Here is a 25,605-nt window from a genome sequence, read left to right as displayed (position 1 = left end):
AAGTTTTCATTCTACCTTCCCTCCTCGTCTGCCTCTGTTCAAGTATTTTTGTTTCTTATGTATTTATATTGTCAATGAGATACGTGGAGTTCATCATTTACTGATATTTCTGCTTTGATGTTTCCCAAGAGTAGACATTGATTACATCTTACAGTCACATTAAATGTACTTATTTAAAACAGTAAAAGAATCTCTCCTTACACAACAGGATTTCATGCTCACAAATACACAGGCTAAGTGTGTGCTAACATACCCAGTGTGTGTGTGTGTGTGTGTGTGTGTGTGTGTGTGTGTGTGCATGCATGCTTATGTGAGAGGGGGGATTATAAAAACTGTAGTACGAACAGAAAACCTGGAGAAATTATTGTTAAAACGACTTGATTTCATTGCAAGTATATGTTTATCTAGTTCTAGATATAATACTCTCAGAATCACCTAATTTAATAGAATTTCTAATTGCTCGATATTTTGTGTTACAAAAAAAAAAAAAAAAAAGAACAGAATACCTAGAAATAGCTTTTTTTGAGACACTGTATCTTTTTGGGTTCTTGGGAGTCATATTTTTCCTTTTAAACCTAGGTCTTTAGGCTTGGTCTCAAGAGCCTTTATTTACTAAATCTTCTCATTGGTTCCTGAATCAAAATTTTTTATCAGAGTATCAGATGTACCATTGTTCCTCAAGTTCTTTGGTCTAAATGTGTCATATCATCTTCAACATGACAAAATCTTTCAAGAAAGTTTCAAGAAGATCTTAAAGGTATTCTTCTGCATTGGTTCTCTAGTGACAGGTGGCTCTCTCTACCTTTGGGTGATGGTGTTGTGTTATTCTACCCTTTTGGATAGCATTATCCAACCCTCCATTGAAGCCTGGACTTCTGTAGGCACAGGGGAACCTAGATGTATTAAAACTGCCCTGTGTAATTCAGTGACGAACATTTTTTAAAGAATGTTGTATTGGTTATTTTATTTATTTACATTTCAAATGTTGTCCCCCATTCCTGTTTCCCCTCCACTATCCCAGACCCTCTATCCCAACCCCATGCTTTGAAGAGGGTACTTCCCGACCCACCCACCCACTCCTGCCTCCCTGCCCTAGCATTCTCCTATGCTGGGGCATCAAGTCTTCACAGGACAAAAGGCCTCCCCTCCCATTGATGCCAGATAAGGCCATCTTCTGCTACATATGCAGTTGGAGCCATGGGTCCCTCCAAGTGTATTCTTTGGTTGATGGTTCAGTCTCTGGGAGCTCTGTGTGTGTGGGGGGGCGTGTCTGGTTGGTTGATATTGTTGTTCTTCCTATGGGGATGCAAACCCCTTCAGCTCCTTCAGTCCTTCCTGTAACTCTTTGATTGGGGTCCCCATGCTCAGTCCGATGATGGCTGGCTCTGCCAGAACCTTACTGATCCAAAGTCAGATGCTTGCAGTGACAAAGGGTTTTGCTTTAAGCCCAGAAGAAGTGCTATGTACTGAAGGCTGTGTCAGCAGGAGAGGGCTAACAGGCAGCTGTTCTTAACTAAGTGATCTCTATAATGGTTCTCTCATGTTGCCAGCACAAACTGCCACAGACTGGATGACCTAGACAATAAACAATCATTTTCTGTATTTCAGAGGTTATAAGTCTATGGATTCTAGAGGCCAGGTGGTTTTTATTCCTGACCTGTCTCTCTTTGGCTTGCTGTATCCCCAAACGGTCTATTTCTCTGTATACTTTGGTTGTCTTTGTGTATCTAAACTCTTCTTGGAAGTCCATCTGTGTGGCTGGACTAGTTTGTACATTAGACAGTTCACTTCAATTTGATGACCTCTTGTCTTCTCTCCAAACAGCAGCTACAATTTGAAGTACAGGGCTTCAACATACCAGTGAGGAAATACAATTTAGTCTGTAACTGGCTCACACACACAGAAGCACACCAATCAAAAGTAATTGCAAATAGTCTCGAAACTTTAAATTGCACCTTTATCTGTGAGCAGACCAGTTCCCATATTTCTAAGATATGCACAGTAGTCTGTTCTCTTAGTGTTCTGCCTTCTTTGTTTCTCCTCTGAGATGTAGACATGGAACAAGGGAACAAGTTCAGCTTCCAAGAAGTGTGGCCTGGCTGCTCTGTGTCTGAGCCAGTGACAGTCTTTGCCTCCAGCAACAACAATCTAATGCTATTCCAACTAATAAGTACCATGGAAACCCAGTGTGATCCAGGGGTGGTGGAGAGGTGGGTGAACATCAAATCACCAAGTGACACTGGCTGTTCAAATGTCACTTTATAAAAATAGAATTGCGCGAGAGAGCAGGGCCATGCCAGCCTTTCAGAGCTCCTGAGTATGGCATCTGCTCTTCTTTGCTAGCATCTGTCTCCACAACAAGCAAGAATGTCCATGTTTTCATTATTGGCATTACAGTTCCACATATACATTTGTTTATTTTATTTTTAAAGTCTATCTTATTTTGTTTCTAGTGTGCTTTCTCTACAGGTTGCAGTATATTCTCTTTAAGCTTGGGGGAAATCACTTCAGTATGAATGTTATATACTATTAAATTATAAATTTTATATGTGGAATTATAGGTAAATAAATAAAATCACATACTGAAAACGCTATAAGGCTGCATATTTTTATTTGGTGCCAGCATCTTCTATGCTTTTCCTTCACAATTAAATCCAGTGAAAAGGTTTTCAGGTTTTCCTTTTTCTGTTTCTTTTAATTTCCTTGATTATATTCCACTCCTGAATGCTATCATCACCTAGTTGGATTGAAAAAATCAGCTGTGAACGTTGTAATACATGAACAATGATCTTTTTTCATTTGATCATAACTCCTTTGTCATGATGTGAATGTGGGCAGATTGTGTGTAAATGGGCACATTAAAGGGATCACACGTGGACCATCAAGAAGACAGTTCAATCCAGGGCTTTATCCTTCATGAAATGCTGGTGTTGCTTGCCTTTGCCTCCATGAAAATCTATTTCCTGATTTGTAGAGATGGTTGCTATATATTCCATAGGTATTGAAGGATTTTTATAAAACACAAGGTAGTATAGGTTAATAACCTAGATATTGAAATCAAAAAGGTTTTGGCCTACGCAGGAACTATGAAAAGCTGAACCCATTCCATGTTATTAATGTACATCATGGGCTCATTCTACAACTTAAATTTGGAAGCTAGATTTAAGTCTCACATGTTAAATGCTATGTGTAGCAACTGCTGTTTTAAATAAGTTCATGCTAGAAAGCATTGTTGAAAGGGAGAGAAGGATGCTGTGAAAATTTAAATCTCACAGTGATATTGAATAGGAAAAATTATATATTTCCAGGCATCTCGGCCTACATTTCTCAGTCTTTGAGGAAGGTAGGGAGACAGACTCAGGCAGTATGCCCTTTCTGTGTGATTGCCCTTGAAGTGTGGTATGCACAGTTTGATACTGAACTCCGTGTCAATTTCTGATGTTTCAATTTCTGACACAGTGAAAACAGCAGAAGTGGGAAAAGCCTCCAAAGACTGAAGGGCTATCTCTATCATTTTCTTGACATCCTATAGAATGTTTTTACTTTCAGAATGATTGTTCTTAAGAGGTGACTTCCACTGTTGAGTCTAGAGTACACTTTTTCTCTTTTTTTGAAGTATGTGTATCTTCCAAAGTATATCTTGATAGATTTGGCAAACTATTAAGCCAGATTTCATATGCTGGAATGGAAAGAAAGATGATTTATCATGTCAGTAAAAGCTAATATTTATAGCATGAACTCTCCCCCTTTCCCTGTTTTTGATACTTAAAAGAAAATCTGAGTAGGGGATTTAATCACTTAAAGATTAAAACTTAGAACTTTGTCTTCTTTTGTTTATATTGAAATTCTGTGAAACAAACAGTGTGTATTAGGACTTAAGACAGTATCAATCTGTTCAGATAAGTTTGTGACAGAAGCCAGCATCCTGCATCCCTCTTCCTGACAGCCTGTCTTGGGAGTAATCATTCTGAGCAATTTATTCAGTACCTTCTACATCCCAAGAGCAGGGTTAGGCATCCAGGAGGAAGGGTGAAGTAACAATGAAGACTAACTTAGGAGCTCCTTCATAGAGCTCAAGTGCTACTGAAGAAGTCAGGTGTCAATGAGAAAACTCATCTCCTCCATTAAGAAATGCTGACATTGATAAGAGGCTAAAATGTTTCAATATGTGGGAAGCTCTCCCTGAGTTTGTCATAGTATAACTGAGTCCCAAATGATGAGAGACAACTAAATATGAGGTCACCTTAGACACAGAGGCACGAGAACAAGAAAAAGAAATCCAAGGGTGTGGGCCTGTGTACCAGAGGCAATGGCCCAGCTGGGTGTGAGAGTTATGGCAGAGGGAAGAAGGTGGGAGCAGGGTGGGAAGTCATTACTGCTGCCACAGCTGGTTCCTCCATCTTTCACAGTGCCACCATCTTTGTTACCCGCTCAGACTTGAACTGAGTTGAGTCAGGCTGGGCTGATGAAAGGCCGACTAACCAGTGAGGAGTGCTACATTTTGGGAAAGCAAACTTCTTCTCAAGTGTCGTCGCTCTTATGACAGAAGCTCTCAGATGATGGAGTAGTTCTTGCACACCTTTAACCCTTCCAGATAGAATTCTTATATACAGTTTTGGGGTGGGTTAGGGATTGAGGACAGGTACTTCTCATTGGCTTGGTCTGAGAGCTTTGGGGAAACCTTATTTGCATGTGGGAGGGCTTGGTGCTGCTGCTCTGTGACTGATGGCCACATACCTCTCTGCAGGGAGCCTGTGGGAGGCTGTAGTTGCAACAGGAGACAGGGGTCCAGGAGACATGGCAGAACGCCTAGCATCCCATGAAGGTAGAAGTCACTGCCTATCAAGTCTCTAGAGTTCCAGGCCTGTGCTCCACTCAGACCAGGCTGTCTGTGCACAGTTCCCTGCCCCACACAAGGGCTTGAGTGTTCAGAAGAAAGCTGATGAAGTGTTTGCAATGTAACCATGAAGATTTCAGTTTGCATCCCTAAAATCCTTATAGAAAGATGGCAAGGCACTGTATTTTTCTGTAATACCAATGCTGGGAGGTAGAGGCAAGTTCCAAGTTCAGTGAGAAACTGTCTCAAAAATAAGGTGGAGAGCATTCACAGAAGTTGACCATTATTGGTCGCTGGCATATATATATATATATATATATATATATATATATATATATATATTCTTACATATATGTGCAAAAAGACCTGCATGCACACACCCAAAGGGATGTGCATACACACATGCATGTACAAGGATTCAAAGGCCCAGAGAGATAAAACAATAGCCAGTATTCCTGGGTATGCTTAACAACCCAAAGAGTTGTGGAAAGTGCAGTAGAAATTTGATGAAACAGGCCTCAGAGTGAACTTGGATTGGGTTTATGTTATACTGGAAAGTAACAAGAGTTTATGTAGGAAAGAGCTCTGGTGTTATGTGTAGCACATTCTAGTGGCCATGTAGGTATGAACATCACTGTTAGGGCACCTCAGGGTATCCTGCCAAAGTGATGGTGTGTGATGAAATGATGTTCCATTAGATTGGGGATGATCTAAGGGCTGAGAAGAGAACTTACATGAGAAGAGAGGCAGGATCCAGACCTGTCCCGAATCAGGGTGGTGGGAATGGTGTCACCATTAACCAAGACAAAAGAGTTGGGATCTGTAGGGTTTGGAAATAAGGAATAAAAGAGTTGTCTTAACTACATATCCAGTGTTCTTCCTGCTTATTAGGTGACCAAGAGTGCATTTTAAGAAAGTAATTAGGTACAGTATAGCATTTATAAATAAAACCGTGTAAAGGGAGTACTGGCATAGAGAATTCCCTTCAATACTCAAAACTAGTACAAGGAAACCTCTCAGAGCCTACAGGAGCAGCTTATAGGTACAGGATGTTGAGGGTGTTTCCAGCCTGTTCCAATACTGTATAACATGACATAGTTAGAAAAGAACATGTACCCTAAAACACAGATCTCACCAAGGAGCCTGCTTCAGAGGTTGGGAAGTGGCAGGCATAAGTAGTTTCTGTAAGTCTTTTTAGCTGATTGTAGTATGTTGTCAGGATGGTGAGCAGCTGAGTAGAAAGAGAAGAAGGAATAAAATCTAAAGACGTTAAAGTGATACGGAGTCACCCAGAGAATGGTAAAGCCCTCTTCATTTGAAGAAGGAAAAAAATGATTAAAGTCCAACTGTGGTTGTTGCTGGGAGAAATGGGTCATCTTCCCCAAACTAGCATCAACCCCAGGAGACCAAAGCCAGCCAGGACTCTATTTATTCTGCACCTGATTGAGGACTTGCTCCTCAATTAGGAAAGAGAGGGCAGCTCTACAGAACATTTCCTTCAGATTACACAGTTGTTCAACCAGAGATTAGACTGGAAAACCAACTGTCTGGCTCTGAGACCTCCCCATGTCCACAGTTCACAGAATCTACTAACTGGACAAAATAATTTGTAGAAAATTCAAGTTTCCTATTTCTGACAAGTGAGCAGTCATTTTTTCTATGATAGCCAGCATTGGTAAAGACATTTTTTGTGCAAGGGCATTGTTCAGAAAAATCTTTTTTTTTTTTTTCTAACATGAGATTTCTACCCTATATGCAGAACAATTCGGTTCTTAAGAAACATAGCTCAAGTGAATGCTTATTTTATAATGAAGCATGAAAGGAGGCTTCAGATCACATGGGCCATACCTAAAATCATTAAGGATATTTTAAGATACAATATGATGGGATTTTGGCCAACTCTTACTCTCATAGATGTTCTACCTTAAATTTGATATTTTTCTCATTTTAATTTTTCTTAGGTTTGCATACAGTTCAGGTTCTTGAGATTTTAATATGAAGAGTTAAAATGTCAGTTGCAAAGAGCTTGATTAACAAATTCTGAACTTTAGTAAAGTTTAATTATGGGTTTTATTATCCGATACTCTGCACTTTGAAAGAGACTGTCTGTCTCTTAGAGATGTTATCTGAATTGAGAAACAGGTGATAATGAGACTTAGAATCCTTGGTCTGTGTTTGAATTCCCCCACTATCATTATGGTTCTCTTAATTCCTAAAAATATGTGTTAGTCTATGATAGCCCTACTCTTCACCCAATTTTTCATCAGTTTGAGTAGACAAACCCACCAAATAGATGTGAGACTGGGCATTTATGTCACTTGGTATACACCATGTCATATATGTGTCATCGCATAAAGCCAAATGGTGCTTAGATACCTTGTCATGATGGTTGTAATCTATACTTATTCTGATCCAAAGGAAGGGAGAAATGGCTAGTGCTGGTCTCTTTGACATCAGTAAGCCAGAGGGTGAACACCATTTCATCAGCAAGTGAGTGGGCATGTTCTGGGAACCACAGCGAATGTCCTACATTAATTAAAGGAGGCAAATCCATTGGAAAGATTGTACAGTCTGATGTGTGCTAGATAGTTTTCAATGAGATTGTGGCTCTAGATGTGTATGATCCATCCTGAAACCATGAATCTTCAAGACAGAGACGAATGGCCTATTGATGATGATTCTGTGGAGTTGTCAAAGGAATCAGAGAAGTTTAACCCTGAGTCTCCTAAAGAAAAAGGAAAAAGTGGGAAAAGACTTACCATGTATCTATTTATTTAAAACATTTATATAATCATTTTTAACACACTTCTTCCTATAGATGCCCATTAAAATTTTCAAAATGATTTCATTTACTTTCTATGTATATTCTAAGTTCCTTCAGCAATTAAAGCAAATGAATTTGTGAGGCCCCCTGAACCTTACAGAAACACATTGTGAGGTATAGATTTGTAAAACTTAGTGTTCGCTGTTGATGTCATCAGCTTCCTCAAAAGTGCCAAGTTCAATTCTGATCAGGGTGAAACTGTGAAGTGGATGCTGATTGTCTCTGCCATGGAAAGTTTATTCAGCTGAACTTCTATAAAATGTTCAGGATTTACAACTTGATATCATACAAATGTTTAGTTTAAGTTAGACTTCTATATGTCTGTATAGTGTTTTAGGCCCCCATTAGGCAGATCTGGCTGACATTCAAGAGAATGTTACAAATGATAGGTAGGTTCCTTGAATAATTTAAGAAAATGCTGTGTAAAACAAGAAATTGTACAGGATGCCAGCTATTATTTATCCAGTGCTGAAGCTCAGACATACTTCAGTTAGATATGGTGGTAGTCTGTGATGACAGAAAGTGTGACGTTTAGAAGCAGTTCTGGTGTAAGGTTTAAACCTTCATCTTTATAAGCTTTTTATTCATTTTTGATATTTAACAGTCAGTGATGAGATGAACAAGTGAATCCATATAACATGAATGAAAATGAAATGCTTAGTGATTCTCCCTGACATCGGGTAATGCCAAGAGTCTGGATGATAAAATCTGGGGGGTAGGTATGTAAATACATGTGAAGGAAAGAAAAGTACAGGGTTAGGTTTACACTATGGAGCACATCAGATACCTTTTCAACTTTGCTGCTGGAGTCTAGGACAGGAGTCAGAGACTGTTGAATGCTGCCTCTCTATTGTTGGCACAACAACACAGTTTTATAGCCAGCACCTCTTTGAGCTTCCAGAACTGAGGAAAGAGAAGGTAACCAGGACCAAGTAGAGCTTGTCTATCATTGCACACCGAAGATAGTGACTTTGCATCCATCAAATATGCAGTTTATGTTTGTTGAAATGCCAACACTAGGCAGAAAGTATTAAATGAATCTTTAACATATGCAAGTATTAATGAATGTTAAGGTAAGATTACTGAACATGGGAGCAGGTTGTCTGTTTAAAATATTGTACAATTTTTACAGAAAGACGATAAATCTTGCTCAGTTGTCACAGGATACCTTGTATTTCCCTTTCCTTTTTTGAATGCCAGCTGAAGCCCGAAGATCAAGATTTCCTTTCTGAAGGATAGGGAATAAGGAGTGTTTGAAGCTGGATATAAAGGTAAAGGGGCTGGAGGTACCCTGGATTGGGCTGATTAAACCCCTCTGATTCATGATGGAACCTCATCCCAAACTGGTGGAAGAAGGAGTTTGGCCAATTGAACGTAAATCTATGATGAAAGGAGAGACCTTATAATTAAATTAGCTTCCTCAGAAACACAGGAAGACTTCCTTCCTCTCATCATCTGACCATATGAGAATGCAAGAAGCAGACAGCTGCCCACAGACCAGACACAGATCCACTCCAGGTGCCTGATCTTAGACTTTATCCGGCTCTGGAACTCTGAAACATAAATGTTTACTGGTTATACTATCCTGTCTGTGTATACATTTCTTTTTTTGTAGCAGCTCACAATAAGAACTCCAGTGTGCTCACTGAGTGCTTAATTGAAGGTAAGATAGAAAGCTGATAGGTGTCCCAGGATATAGAGTACACTAATCAGGTGATTGCAGCCACTATGTCTCTTGTTTTAAAAAACTTTGATATGGTAGTTGATTCTAGCATCTATATTTCTAAAGGAACTCAACCAGAATGATGCCACTGTAACTATGACTGTAAGCATCTTTTAAATACTAGTCATAAGATAGTGTGCATGACTGATAGCACCTGATACATCCAGCAGGATCGGTAATGCTCTTGTTTGCTCCAGTTCTCTGGGAGGAACACAAAAAGGGAGTAGTTAAGTAGATCGGCCAGTCTGCTCCCACTGATGATCAGGAAAAGCCCAATTTCTAACCAGATCACAGTTTAGATGTCTCTTTCCCATTGCTCTCTTGAAATGTTCACTTACATTAAAAAATAGCCCCAAAGATATTTGACCTACATATTCTATAGCACAGAGGAAGTGGATTGGCTTATTTTTAAAAAAGAAAAAAATAGCATACTTTTGGTTTCTTCTTTGTTTTCTTACAGACTCAGCACCCCTACTCTCCAGGCTTGTGTTTACCACCTGCTGTGCAGGTGCAAGGCGTGTAATTATATCTTAAAATCATTTCCAGATATGCTAGGAACAGCGATAGGACCAGCTGTGTTTCTCATAAAAGATTAGGCACAAGTCATGTCTCTGGTTTTCCTCTATACTAACTCATGAGTGCCCAAGCACTGGGTTAACATGATAAAGGAAAACAAAATTAAATAAGCTGGTGTAAACACTGCTCAAAAGACTTCCAGAAGGGAGATAAATGTTGCATGGAGATATCCATTGTAGCCAAATTGCTGTCATTAGTATTTCTGTTTGGATAATACTGGTTAATATTACTTGAAAGATAAAAGTGTGCCGAGAACCTGTATATCATGACCAGGAAAGCATGGCTTCCAACACTCCAGTAAACCCATCTGGAGAGTTTCAACCACCAGGGCTTAGTTGCCTCATTAGCTGTCTCTGAAGGCCTTGCCGAAGGAGCACAAATCATTGTTGTTTCAGTGCAGTGGTGCAGAGTGGAGGAAAACAAACATGTTCAACTGCTTTGTGTTCTCCATGTTAAAATCTAAAGATGCATGCAAAACTATTCAAAGATTCAAACAGAAAACTGAAAATCTCTCTAAATATTCACAGTAGAGATCAGTGGTACCCAGGAGATCCTGATCAGGGAAGAACAAGCTATTATCCATCCTTGAGACTTGAGGATTCATCTTCATCATTATGGTCAGATGGTTGGCCATGCATTTGCACCCTCCAGGCCTCTGAATTTGAGAGAAATCTTGTTGGCTTCTACTTTAGTCAGCCTTCCTTGTTTAAAAACACAGATAGCAATGTCTGCTAGTCTCTGCTTAATTTCAGTCACAAGACGGCTCATAGTCTCCTTAGACCTTCCCTCCAATCTGCAGACAATACTCAGTATTTTAAAAGCTCACAGTCTTAATCCAATCCCTCCTAGAATGCATGTTTATTACTCCCTTACTTGGAGCTAGGAGGGGCACGTGCAGCCATGCCTGATCTTTTTCTTTCTAGAGCAATCGAGCAACTTCATCTAATTAATCTTCATGAAGGCTGGTCTTCTGTTCTTTTGCTGCATCTTGGCTGCTGTTTTGGAGAATGGAATGGTTTAGCCCTAACTTTCAAACTCCCCTGGTAAAGAGCTGTGTTTTTGTAAAGTCATCTTTCAGAATCCAAATGTCCTCATCTGTAAGAGCATCCTGTAGCATTGGACCTACCTAAGAGGGTTGTTGTATAAACAAAGGAAGATTCTTTATCTTAAACCTCAGTGTGAATATCTACTACTAAAAGGGTTGTAGCTCATTTTACTGTCAAGATGCTCTTGATTTTTAAGTTCAGTATCAAGAGTAGGAGTCCAGACCAGGGTACCTGCTGACTAGATCCTACAGAGCTCTCTGTGCTTCCCTCAGGTTCATATCACTCATGAATTTACCATCATGCACCACTCTTTAGTTTCATCAAAGGAGAACATTTATTCATCCTGATTAGTTCCTTAGGAATCCACATCATTCTTGAGTGATCGTAGTTTTTATTTCTTATTCATTCACAAACCAATTTTCACTTTTCCCTAGGTCAATGTGCTCTGTCATCCTCCCTTGTGGAAAGTCATCTGTCTTCAGAGCTCTTGCAGACACTCCAGGGTTCTCATTTCTCTTGATCTGTGAAGCATGCTGTTATTGCAGAGCCTCTGGGGAGACAGATGTGTTCCCTCTGAGACTGTAGAGCTGAGTTTAGACAGTGGAGGTGTGAAAAGCTCTTTCATCAGCCCATTCTTTCCACACTTTAGAATCATACAAGAATTTAGAAACAACATTGTTTTCAACATTTGCTATTGTAACTTAAGTAGCCCAAGCAGAAGATAGAACAATGTCTTTGTGCAATTCAATGGTCTATTACTCAGAAACTTTGTACACTCTTAGGCTTCCCTCAGGATTTTCAGCTCCTTTCAGAAGTTAAGTGTTATTTCCTGCTATGTTTTGTTGGCAGTGTTGTTATTGCTATTGTTTTCTTTCTCCACTCCTCCTCTTCTTCTTCCTTATCTTTCTTCTTTGTGTATGTATGACTATGGTGTACACACAAGTATTTATTCATGTTTACATAGGTGTGTGTGCATACATGTATACAGGTATATGCACATGTATGTGAATTTATGGGCATCAGTGTGTAAGGGTAACATGTTTTGGGAGCCAAGAGTTTCTTTTTCCACCACTCTCCACTTTATTTATTGATGGTCTCTTAAGATCCCATAGCTTGCAGGCTATTGTAGATAGCTATATTGCTTGAGCTATACTCTGAATCTGCCTTCCCAGTGCTGGGATTATAGGTGGCTTCCATACCTGCTTATGCCAACCTTTCACATGGATATTGGGTGTCTGGATTCTGGTCTTGATTCATGTGCTTCAGACATTTTATCTACTAGGCAATATTCACAGCCCTTGCTTTGTTCTTTCAGGCCATTACTTCTCGTAAGTAGTTGTTACCCTCTGCAAAAGTTTAATGTTTTCCTTCATGTCTCTTAAAAATATCTTCTCACCACTGGCTGTATCATTCAGGAGAGTGGGCCTTGCACCTTGCCTGGGTAGCACAGTAGAGCTGACCATGGTGGCAGGGGTGAGTGTGAGCCAGCCTGAGGCCATGGGCTTGGGGAAGCTGGCCTCACAACTTGTTTGCTGTGTGGATGGCCGAGGACAAGGGAGAGACTGTCCCTCCCAAGCATCCCCTGTCCCTAGCCACCTATGCTAGACAAGAGAGCTGGCCCTCAGGGTCATAAGAGTGTGAGAGCTATCCCTGTCCCTCACCTGCTGTAACACTTGGAAGAGTGAGTGGTGCCTGTAGAATCACCCTTTGTTGAGGCTTTTGTGGGTGATCTAGCCCCAGGCCATGAGAGCTGGAGAGCTGGCTCTGCCCTATTCCTGGATGCAAAATTGAATGAACTACTAGGGACTAGCTCAGATACCTCCCAGGTCCTAGTCCAGGACTTTTAGTTGGCCCAACTCTACATCTACTCCATCTGTGAACTCCTGGAGTCGGTTAAGGGTGGGTCCTACAGATCTAAAGCTGCACTGTCATGAAACAGAGCAGCAACAATATATCAGAGAGGACACATAGTGAAGTTCTAGTATTGATAGTGTAGCAGAAGCCAGAGACCTCTAAACAGACCAATGAGTCATTATAATGAACATGTGCAAACAGATGTGTGGACAAAAGGATATGCTGTGGGATACACTGTGACACATTGCAGTTTCCAAAATAAGATGATTGGGGGGGGGGGGTGCAAGGGCAAATGGCGGGTAAGAGAAAACAGGTAGATTTGGTCACATGATGCCAAATTCACAAATACCCAGTAAAAAGTTAAAAGAAATATCTTCTCTCCTTATTATGGCTAGATTGCTACATTGTATGGATTCTGCTTTGTTCTACACTGTAACTATTTTTGATTGCATAATTGCTATTTACCTTTCTGAAAGTTTAAACCTTTTGAGTCTTTTTTTTTCATTTACTAGAGGATGAAGTCTTTTAATATTTTCATAGTTTATATTTTATAATTTGAGAAGGATATCAGGTTTGTTTTTAGGCCTTCTTGATCAGGTTGATTTGTCTTGAAAGAACAATCTTTCTTAGGCAACCTTAGGTATTTTACCTACTCAATCAATAATGTGTAAATAATCGTTTTATATTGTACCTGCATTTTAAGGTCTTTGGAAGAATTGGGTGGGTGTTCCAATAGCTCAGCCACAAGAGGGCATTGTGCAAACCCAAGGACTTCTGGCTATTCTTCACTGAGTGTGGCCTACTAGTCCTGTTGTTACCATGATCATCATTTTCATTGGAAAACAACATTTCATTTTCAAACAGAAATATTTCTTTCCTTCTACATGCAGCCAAATGTTCTTTCTCCTTATCCTCCATCTCAGGCTAAGTGACAGTCATCACTGTGATGAAGAAAAGTTACGGCTTTATCCAACTGATCCTGCTTGCTGTAGTGGGTTAACCTGGGCAGTTGGCAAAAGGCCTCTTCTAAGAATGGACAATTTGAGAAAGTTGCCGAGAAGCCTGGAAAGTATCTTCAATGAAAGTGCTCTTTACAGGAACGAGAGCATCTGCTTAGGACTTGACTAGGCAATGGAAATAATTTAGAAACAGTGTGACTTGTCTTGCATTGAGGTGCATGGGTGAATAAAAGATGGGGAGAGCAGAAACTAGCTCAATAGATGGGTTACAATAAGAAGTCTGAATATGAAAGATGAGAATGGTTTGGAAACTCCTAGGCAGCATTGATTTGGGAGCAGGAATGGGAGCAAAGAATGAGTGGTTATCACGCTGGACTTGGTAAAAGGTGCTCTTCCCATGAATTAGCGTAGGGCCAAAGAGGAGGTATGAGTGTTCTGCTTTGACATACACTGATGACAGTGGCATTCATGGCAAAGGTTCTGATGGAACAGGCAGGTTCAAGGGAGTAATCACTTGATTGTACAAAGGTTTCTGACTGGGGAGTGTTTGACAATGTGCCTAACTTGCATAAGCTGTGCTCGTAGAGGGAGACTAATGACACCAGAGAGTTAGAGCGGGAATGCGGATTCTGACTTTGACACTAACTCCTTTTAAGGTACTGTTGTTTTGAGTTATTGTGGGATATGTGGCATCATTTGAAGAGCTTTCTAGATGACAGTTGTCATCTGTTTCACATCTGACATTTTATTACTGAGTTTATATTTTAATTGCATTAGTTTCTTTTCCTTGGTCTTCCTCCAAACCCTCCCCATATATCTTTTGCTTCTTTCTTTCAAATTCATGACCTCTTATTTTAAGTAATTGTTATTACATGCATATATATACATATATATAATTATGCATGCACATAAATATTCCTATTTGTAACATTCTCAAACTATAGTAGTGGCACACAGATCTTGGCAATAACCAAAAGTTCTCAAATTGGATTGAAGAACATCTCCCCAAAACCCTGCCATCCACAAGAAGGCAATCATGCCTACTACTGGAAATCTAGTCAAACTACCAAGGGTTAGTGAAATCATAGATCTTAGAGGGAAAAAAAGAACAACTACCACTTTACTAAACTATCATAGCCATAAGCACATTCTGATTGTTTGTTTTGTAACCACAGCTAGTTATATTTTAAATTAATTATTTAATTGTTGTTGGTAGAGCATGCTTTAGAATTCAAAAGCTGCCTTTAATTTGATGGGTCTTAAATATTTGAAGTGCTCGGTATTAACATACCAACCATTGTTCTCACATGACCAAATTGCTTTCCTCTTCACGCATGCCAAGAATTCTGTATCGTATCAGTTTGGAAGTGACCTGCAAGTTACTTTGATCGTTTGTGAAAGTTCAGAGTTACTGATCGGGATGTGCTGTATGCCACTTACTTATCTTGTTCCTGTGACACTGTGCCTGAAAAATGTGAACTAAAATAAGAGGTTCATTTTGGTTCACAATTTCAGGAGATCCGTTCTCTCAGTACAGGGAAGTCATGGTGTCAAGAGCAGAAGTCAGCTGGCTGCATCGTATCTCCAGAGAACAATCAAAAAGCAGTAAATACTGAAGGCTGTGATTTGCTCATTTTGTCCTTTTCATTCAGACCAGGACTCTGCCCAAGGGAATGGTTATGTCCACATTTAAGTTGGGTCTTGGGATGGCTATACTTGGTTGTCAACTTGACTATATCTAGAATGAAGTACAATCCAGAAATGGGGGGCACACATGTAAGAGATTTAGTTTTAAGTGGGTAAATCTATCTCTAGTGTGAACCTTTGAGGTAGGAAGACACACACCTTTGATCTAGATCCTGAGGCAGGAAATCATACATCATGGAACCTGATCTTGAAGCTCAAAGATGCATGCCTTTAATTCAGATTTTGAGGTGGAAAAACATACCTTTAAAATGGGCCATACCTTCTGCTGAAAGTCTATATAAGGTCATAGAAGAAGGAAGATTTTGCTCTTTCTCAGCTTACTCTTGCCTTTCTAGCACATCCATTCCTTACTGGCATTAGAGCCTTCTTTTGGATTCTAGCATATACAGAAGACCAGGAAAGACATCTAGCTTTGTGGGACTGAGCAACTACTAGATTTTTGAACTTTCCATTCACAGCTAGCCATTGTTAGGTTATCTGAAAAGCAGTGTGGAAGTCATTTCAATAAACTCACACACACAAACATACACACACAGACAGACAGACAGACAGACAGACACACACACACACACACACACACACACACACACACACACACGTCCTCACACCCCAGTTAACTTAATCTAGATACTCCTTTATTGGCATGCACAGTTTTCTGCCATGGTGAATCCAAGGCCCTGTCAACTGGCAGTCATTATTAAACATCACCATCCTTTTAGCAGTGAATACACCTTCTATCTATCTCTACCAGTAGATAACATTTTTCTTAGATATTATCATTTGGTACCACCATGTATATTTTAATGACTCTTTCATTTTAGCTTTGGCCTAGTCAGTACCTTTTTTAATGGAAGGCTTATGGATCCACCCCTGAGACAGTAAATCAGTCCAGTAAATTAGTTAGTGTACCATAGCAGCTATTAAGAACAACCACACCCAGTTCCGTGGCAAGCAGTATTAAAGAACTGATCAAAGAACCAGAAAGTCTGCATTTTCATTTTGTTTTTGCTACAGGGAGATTAGCTGGCTTCATGTTAGCTTCTTTACCTTTTTAAAAGATGGGTGTTTACTTACTGCATTTTAACTTCGTATCCAAAGTTCTGTCCTGAAGAACATATAGTAGGTTGTAGCAGAAATGCTTATTGTTTATTGATCCAAATTTGGCTGCAAACTCGTGTTTCTTGGCACGTGAGCTACTACATTGTAAGGAAGATTGGCCTATTGGCAGTGCCTTAAGCACTCCTGGAGAAGGGAAAGAAGATGAAATTAGTTGTAACTATGCAAAGCCTGTGTAGCTATTTCTCTCTCTAGGAAGGTGCATGAAATCCATGGAATCCATCATTATAAATCATGTTCTTAGAAATAATATTTAAATATGTGTTCCTCAACTTCTCCCTCAAGTAGTACAAGATAAACATGGTAAATAATATCTATCTATTTATGTTTTTATATATATATATCACAGACACACACACACACACACACACACACACACACACACACACACACATCACTTCTAAAAGTACAAATTCACAATCATGTTCCCTTCTTTGATTTTGGTGTTTTTCCTCTGTATCTCAGAGAGACTGGGAACACTAGATTGTCCTTCTTCTTGCCTTGCTATTCTTCTCTGGTCTGGTTTTGATTGTGTTGTAATTTATTAAGTGAAATGCTGCGTGTATGCTGTAACATTGTTTATTGATCTGAAGTTGGGTCTCTTTCCCTTTACTTTAAAACCTGTGTTGAATGGATGACCTTTGCACCTTTGTGTACTAGGAATTGCTTATTATGATAGCTCTAAAAATAGCTAACCCCCTAGCTAGAGAGGGAATGAATCATTTATTTTTCCTCCTACAGAGCTTTTTCAATTAACATTTTTAAGGTCAAAATATACACTGGGATCCTGCAGGGGGACATTTGGTGGTGGTGGCAAGTGATAATCTGTGGATGATTGACTGCTAGCTACTTCATAAAGTATGCTTCTTCTTTCCCCACTAGACAGCAAGTAAAATACTGGGCTCCTGTTCCCAGCATTAGCTTGCAGCAGTCAGCAAAGACAAAGCTCCCAAGGTAGGAAGATGCTCAGAGAAAAGCAAAAGTATCCAGTGTATTTTAACAGTGTTGCTCTTGAAGACTACAGTATTTCCCAATATTCACTAAGAACATACTTCAGGAAATGAAATCACTATTAAGTTATAAAGAAGATAAACACGAGTAAGTGATGACAGAGTGAACATGTAGAATACTGCTCTGCATGGTTTTACTGTATTTTATTCTTTTATTCTTCGCTCATATATTACATCCCAACTATATATATATTTTAACCTGTCCTCCCCTTCCAGTCCCCCACAACTGTCCCCCAGATCTCCTCCTCCTCTGTTTCCCTTCAGAAAAGAACAGGTCTTACAGGGATATCAACCATAGGTGGCCTAACAAGTTACAAGATTAGCCCTATACCTTTATATCTTAGTGCTAAGAAATTTTGTTCTCTCCAGTGGAAATTAAAAATCCTATTGCAGCTGTTTGGGAGCATATTGCTGCAGCTTTCACTAGACAGGGATACCACATACACTACTGCCATGCCCAAGGGAATGGCTAAAAAAGAGTTACTGTGGTAAGCTTTGTAAACTTGTTCCTAAAACTTTCAAATAAAACCAAGTCAGGCAGTGGTGTTTATCCTTTGAATGTATCAACATTTGTGTCAGCAGATATTATTTCCAGAAAAAAATACTTTTATTTAGTTACCAATATTATGATTGTCATGTCTGTCCCGTCACTTTGGTTCATGCCAAGTGCTTCATCTGTGACTCTTATTACTGTGTCTTTATCAGAAAAGCAGTAGAAGGTATTTTGGCATTTGGCCAAATCACTGCTAATTGTGTCAATTAGCCAACAGGAGAATTCATTTACTTTTGAGCAAACAGCACACGACATTTTCAGCTAAAGCACAAGTGTAGAGGGAAAGTGTGCAGTAGCAGAATCATAGCAGGTCACCAGCAGCTACCTCTGCCACCTACTCCCTCTTTTCAAGCACCACCAATCCCTGGAGAGTTTTCCTTTTCCTTTTCCTTTTCCTTTTCCTTTTCCTTTTCCTTTTCCTTTTCCCTTTCCACCAGCTCTTGGCCAATGGGTGCTTTCTGTTACTTGGGACAGGACCCAAGGAACTTCTGGTTCACAATCTTGTACTGTTTCTCAATCGAGGTGAGAGCTGTGCAAGTGTCCTGCTGTGACTCGCCACTGCTTGTTCAATGAGACTATCAAGAGAGACATTTCTTTCTGTGCAGTTTATTCTAAGGATCACTTCTTGATGAAACTGTTTTCTATCTCCAACCTTCTGTAATCACCAAACCAAACCCCACCAAACAACAACAACAACAAAAATCCCTCCAGTTCTATAATGAGCAAATCTGAATTACTTTGGAAACTGAAGATTGAAAGAACCTAAGCAAGGACAACCAAGTAACAAACGTTTGCTTGTTGTAAGGGATCATAAAGTCTTATTGTAGAACTGGCATTGTGCTTAAGTAATGCACGTTGTACTATAGTAGAAACAAATGTTACTTACCAAACATTGTAAAGTAAAGGCAATTAGGAAGAAACAAATTCAAAATTGTATTTACTAAGAAACACATTGGCTAATAATATTTTTGAGGTCATGCTTTCCAGAAATATCGTTTTTCTTAATTTCTTCATTTTTTCTTTTCTGTATTTTACTCTGGTTTTGGATGTGTACATATGTTGGCCAGACTTGGATGGACACGTGTAGTTTTGCACCTGGAATATTATTGCTACTGATTCCTGTAAAACTGCTTCATTTGTTTATGTTATGAATCGTGGGTCTAAGCACAAAAGTATATTCTACAGGTGATGTCTACAGAAATCCTTTTGGAAGAAGAGATTGAGTTCTCTTTTTTTAGGCAAAGAGTGGGGAAGGCCATTTGCAAGGAAAGCTGAAGTCAGTAGCTAGGGCATTTTGTAAAAAGAGGGCTGAAGTTTCCCTGCATATGTAAGAACCACAGAGCTGAAGCTAAAGGAAGGTATGGTATGTTGCTGGGAACCAGATCTCTAGGGCCCCTTTTGGCCAGCTCTACTGATTTAATTTGATACATGGCGTCTGTCCACCCCTGGTCAATATTCTAAAGACAGTTGAATGTGGTGCTAAGAGGCTGGCAATGCAGTCAGATTAATCTGGTGTGTAAACTCAGGCAAGCTAATTAATGTCTCCAAGACTTAATTTCCAAATCTTTAAAGTGGAGATGATTGTACTTTCTACCAGAATGGCCTGTGGGGAGGAAGGTCAGATAATATGTGGACAGCAATGTCAAAGAAGACACCATCTTCAATCAGTTTTATGGTTGAATTTATTCGAGGTGCATTGATGGAGTAACCAAAGGCTTTCTTTAGAAAGGTTATTTAGCAGAGGCCATAAAGGAGCTTCAAATAACAAGCAGAGGAAGCTGCAATTTTCTTTCCCCCCATCTTTGGAATAATGAGCTGAGGTGTGCCATTGATTGGTACCCTCTTGCAAAGCCAAATGCTATTAAAGTCCTAGTATTTATGATCTTAAGGTCAGAGCTGGGAATTTTCTTGTTCTTTTACACCTAGTCTTGTTTAGTTACTTCTTCCCAGCATCTAAAGTAGAGATGGTCAACAAATTCAAGTAGAATGTTTGATTAGTCATCAGGGCCACTGTGACACTCCCTCTTTGCTCCTCCAAGACAGACAACACACTTATCCCAAAGCAAATTCAGTGGATATATGCTTTAAAAGATAATCTATTTAATCTGTATTATCACTTTTAAGAAAGGGGGTTCAAAGTAGGTTAAATTTGATGATTCCATTAAACACATAGCACACACACAGAGCATTTGTAGCTACTGTGATGGCAGTAAACTCTGTAGACTCTCCAGGATGGCCTCTATAGGGACTGGCTTCTAATGTGACATGTTAGCTATCAAGTGTATCCTTTATGTGAATTTCAGTAGTTACTGACATATTAATGATATTTTTTTCTGATTTATGAATAAGGGACTGTAACCATTTTTATATTTATATTTTCATAATTGACATATATTACTTTTATAATGAAGACATTTTTAAATACCTAAATTATGTTTTAAATTGTTTTTGCACTCATTTTCATTCAGCTTTACCTTTTTGTTTAACATTTCCATTCCCACAGATCATGCCCCTGTGTTCTGTCAGTATTATTTTAATAATAAAATTACTGCAAATAAGGAAGCATTAGAGTGGGTACAGATATTGTTCTAAACCATGCAGATTGCTTTCTAGAGACTTGAGTTTGACTCTTCAGTTACTCAGTAGGTAACAGAACGAGGGAAGCAGTGTCTCCCTTAAGCAATTTGTAGGTTATCATATGATTCAAACTAAGTATGAAAGTAAACTCTGAACACAAACACCCACACCAGAATGTTATTATGATTCTTTATTGTTACATCCTGTGAAAGCCCCAGCTTGGTTTTCATTGAAGGTCTTGTGGGCAGGTGTCTTACACTGGAGTAATTTATATTTTATTAAAACAGTCTCATCCTCACTAATGGACTGTACCCTTTGAAATTTAGCTAATAAAATTTATGATTTTTGTGGCAACACTGAGTTATATATTGTCCAACTTTTCCATAAAAAGGTCTTTTCGTGTGGGTAAGTATTAATCAGACCTGAGACTGTTTGCTTTTGTATCCTTCCATGCTGAGGGCCCATTGTCTACTAAACGATACTCAGTGTTGAATATTGGGCATCTCTGTCATGGCTGCTTCTGGCTTGGAGAGTCTAGGTTCTATAAGCTGACAAAAGTGTTGGCTTTCTTCCTGGATGTACAAAGGACTCATGTATGTTCTTTGCATAATTACAATAGGCTTTTCTTGTTAAGTTTCTTGATGATAGTCAACACACTTTCACACAGGTCCTAATTATATATTTCCACAATAAAACTAAAACACCTAATAATACATCCAGCTATGTCCTGTGTTTGGCTGTGGTTGTTCGTTTGTGTATTTTTCTCTCCTTCCTTCCTCCTCCCTCTATTCTTCCCTCCCTCCTTTCTTCCTTCCTCTTACTAGCTCCCCTGCAATGTACACCTGCTCTGCATTATTGAACACAGAGTGTTTATTGATGACTCCATGAGAAGTCAGAAGACAATAGCAAGTCAGGTTCCTGCTGGGATCAACACTTCTGGAACCTGGAGTTATTCAGTACTTCCTGGGAGCTCCTGGGAAACTTCCCCGTGAGGATGTAGCTTCAGTCTTCTTGATGACACAGGGAAGACTCACAATAATTCTTTTTGTTGTAGTTCGTTTGTTTTCTTCCTTCTCTCCTACCAGTCCCTCCCCCACTTCCTTGCTGTCCCCACATCACACCCTCTACCTTCTATTCAGAAAAGGGCAGGCCTCCTAGGGATAGCAGCCAAATATGGCATATCAAGTTACAGTAAAGCTAGGCATGACTCCTTATATTAAGTTTGGACCAGGCAATCCAGTAGGAGGAAAAGGATTCCAAGAGCAGGCAAAAGAGTCAGCCACTCTATATCTGTCTGTCTATCTATCTATAGCAAAATGCCACTTCACATGTAATTGTTGTACACAAATGATTAGAATATTTATATTTTCTGAGTTCTCAGTATGCACTCAAGCTTTAACTTAGACTTGGAGTTTATGTGAAGTGCTGCTCTCTTGCCCTCTGTCCTGGCAGACATGGATCATAGACGTCTACTTATTCTTTGCTAGCTTGTCCCATAAAATAAATGGTTGTTTCTTTTCTCCTCACTAAGTATGGCCTGGACATCTAAAATTTAACCATTTTCCATGTTTCAGCTATGATATGTTTATAAAAATATAAAGAGGTAAAAGATAGGTTCTATGGGGGAAGGGGCTGTCTCAGCAGGCCCATGCCAAGGCATTCCTCCTCCCTGAGGAACCAGTCACAAACAGTATAGTATAGAATAGAGTATACTCAGGGCATGGGTAGGAGAGTTAAAAGGGTAATAGAGGCAGAGAAAGGCAGAGAGAGGGCGAGAGTAGAGAAGTAGAGGCTTGCCATGACCATGTGGAGAGAGGGAGAAGCGAGGGGGGAAGGGAAGAGCCCAAGAGGGCAAGAGAGAAGAAAGAAATAAGAGGGAGGAGTGAGTAAGCAGCCCCTTTTATAGTGGGCCAGGCCTACCTTGCTGTTGCCAGGTAACTGTGGGGTGGAGCTTAGACAGAATGCTAACATGCTATGTGGCCATATAGGTTGAAATTTGATTCAGAGCAAGAAGCTTAGTATTAAGTAGCATACAGGAAGTAACTTTAAAAATATCTCTGTGTCATACAAACAGCTGGATATGAGTTTTCACATTAGAGGTAGAGCTTTGAGGACATTCAACTTAATCTATCAGGCTGGGTGCAATGTAAGCATTGGCATAGTGGGGCTCTAAGTAACTTCACAAAGAGTTGACAGTCACTCCATAAGAGTGAAACAGACTACTGGAGTAAATGAACAAATTCAAGGAACTTTCACAAAAGGGACAGTGTGCCATTTAGGTGTCAGGTACAGAAAAATGGCTATGAGCAAGTACTTTTGTATGGAGGCTAGTAAGCTAGCTAGAGGCTTGATTTGTATTTAGGCATGTCATTCTTAAGACTCTCCTTACTTACTTACTTGAGCAGCTGAGGAAATAAAACAATTATTGATTTTGGCTGAGTAGTATCACCTCATGGTATTCAGTGTTCTGGTACATTTTCAAATTCAATTTTCATAAAAAGTCTCAAAGTGGAGACTATGAACATCTTCATTCAACAGATGATGAAATCTGAAATGTAGTATGAAAGTGGATGCTGGACCATGCTGGTGTTTCCTGAAGGAACTACGATTTTCGCATAATTCTGGCCCATTCTAAAACTTATATTTTTACTTCATACTGATTTCTTAATTAGATAATATAATGGCTAAAAGTATAAATAACCATCCACAGATTGTAAACATATCCTGGTTAATGGAGAAGTTTGATAATATGTTGTCTAATTTTTGCCAGGTTAGATTGAAATTAAATTATTAAGTACACTTAAATCATTTAACTTCTTCAAGAACCAATTCAGATCCACTTTGCATTAAGAGTTTCCTACTTCAAGACCCTCATTTGTAATTCATATCTCCTTCCCCTGATCTCCCTAAACAGTTTACACATCTCATGGTGCATAATAACCTTCTCATCTGATTATAGCTGTCGAGGAGCACATTTTTTCTGCCTTTTCTCCACAGCCACTTCTTGTGTCTTCAAAACAACAGTGCTTCTGAAAGACCTACATCCCTGTGTCATATGAATAAACTGAATGCTTAGATGGGTTGTTAGGGGAGTGATGGGTGCTATAAGAAAAGAAAATACTCTCCTGCCCTATAAAATAAGAGATCCATTTGTATTAATTATTTTGAGAATAGATTTTGGGTAAATTTTTTGATTATGAAGGTAACATGCACAACTATTTTAGAGCAGAGAATGTCATGGACCCTTGACATGGTCACTTACTTGAAGTGGCGTCCCTGTTCCCTGTGCATCGGCTTACTCTCAACCATGTGCAGTTTATCTAGGAATTCACCGAAATAACTTCATGCAGTTTTAAAAAAGAACCTTTTCCTAAAGCCCCCCTCAAGCTTTATCTTGGCAAGGATGAAGCTGAGAGCATTGGACATTGTAGAATCCAACTCTTATGAGCTTTGGGGATGATAATGTGTTTCCATAACAAATGTTTAGCAGACATGGACATTTTTTTTTTTAAAAATGTGTTTTGGGGAAACCTTTCAGAGTGATGAATACTGAGTTCAAAGGAAATTTTGGTTGATGTTGAAAGAGAGGTTTGTACTGTAATATCTGTGTCTTATGCCATGTGGTTACATCTGCCTTTATATTTGCTGTATTTAGAATGCTTCTGAATAGTTAGGTCATGGTGTACAGCTTTTTCATGGTTGATGTAGAGAACAGTTGCCGATCATACTTCCTGCTTGTTTTAGCTTTGGTGCTGTTATTCAGTTGGGTTTCCCTTCTATCCTAAAGGCAGAGAAAACCCTAGTAGATTTTTTGAGAGTATTTTATATTCCTCATGTCAGGTACCCTATCATCAACTTTGGATTATATGTAAAAAACATATAAGACATTATCTCTTGTTAGTTCTGTTTTCCAGATTTTTCTGCTCACAAATATTTTTTTCCAGGATTTGTCTTAGCAGTGAATGATGATACATAAAGGTACCATACCTTAATCACAACAACCTTCTAAGATCAGTATGTATCTTTCCTTTTCGATTTCATTAGGAAGTTATTTAAAAATGTATAGGAAGGCACTTTAGGCAAACAAGAACTGCTGAGAGGGTTGTATTCTTTGATGTTACTTGTAAATTGCTATTAATTTTCGATAGTGTTTTTACCTGCTGCAAATAGTTTCACTGACCTTGTCCATAACTCAGGATTTCTTTTTCTGCACTGGCATGTCACTGACCACAATCAGTGAATGCAGTCATAGTATTCCGTCTATCCTAGAAGTTTGGAATGCACGAAGTCCTCAGCCACCCAAGGCCCTTTGATTTATTTCACCCTATTAACTACTATTACATGATGACTGAAGCACACTGAAGAACTCTATTTGGTTCAATTATACTACAAAGCCCGCCTGTTCCAACTGTTGTTTTGAGGGGGAAGTAAATGGAAAAAAACAAAAAAAAGCAACAACAACAACAAAAATCCAACTCATTTTTCATCAAAGAAGCACTGGTTGTATCACTGTTGGAATCAGCTGAGAAATTAAATTATTTGGAAAGAACTTAGCCCCAAACCTCAAGTGCAGAGCACTTTCTAGGAAATATGATGTGCCACAAGGATAGAGAAGTGAGGCTTTGGGTATAGGGTAAGACACAGGCGCTAAGGTTAGTCTTTTGCATGGGGATAACCAGTTGCTTCACCAACATTTATTGAAGAGGCTGTTCATCCTTGTGATGCTTATCACACTTGCATTCAGATTATATTCACTATAAAGGTATAGATTTATTTCTACTCCTTTTCTACTGGTTCTCTTCTGTCAGTATCATGCCGGTGTA

At 39.3% G+C, this 25,605-nt stretch overlaps 2 protein-coding genes across 11 annotated transcripts in view; both read left to right on the top strand.

Annotated features, from left to right (window-relative positions):
* The window catches only part of Nrg3 (neuregulin 3), a 1,108,134-nt gene that overhangs the window by 15,981 nt on the left and 1,066,548 nt on the right, over positions 1-25,605 (top strand). The window lies entirely within an intron of this gene.
* Positions 5,192-25,605, top strand: part of Gm31606 (predicted gene, 31606) — a 52,144-nt gene continuing 31,730 nt past the window's right edge. The window contains exon 1 of the mRNA XM_006519771.4: positions 5,192-25,605. This exon is cut by the window's right edge and continues 21,153 nt beyond it. The gene's annotated coding sequence lies outside the window, so the exon portion shown is untranslated.

Source organism: Mus musculus, chromosome 14, assembly GCF_000001635.26.
Source record: "Mus musculus strain C57BL/6J chromosome 14, GRCm38.p6 C57BL/6J".
In the NCBI taxonomy this organism is placed as follows: domain Eukaryota; kingdom Metazoa; phylum Chordata; class Mammalia; order Rodentia; family Muridae; genus Mus; species Mus musculus.
The sequence above is the reverse complement of the archived record's forward strand: the minus strand, read 5'-3'. Positions and strand labels throughout refer to the sequence as shown.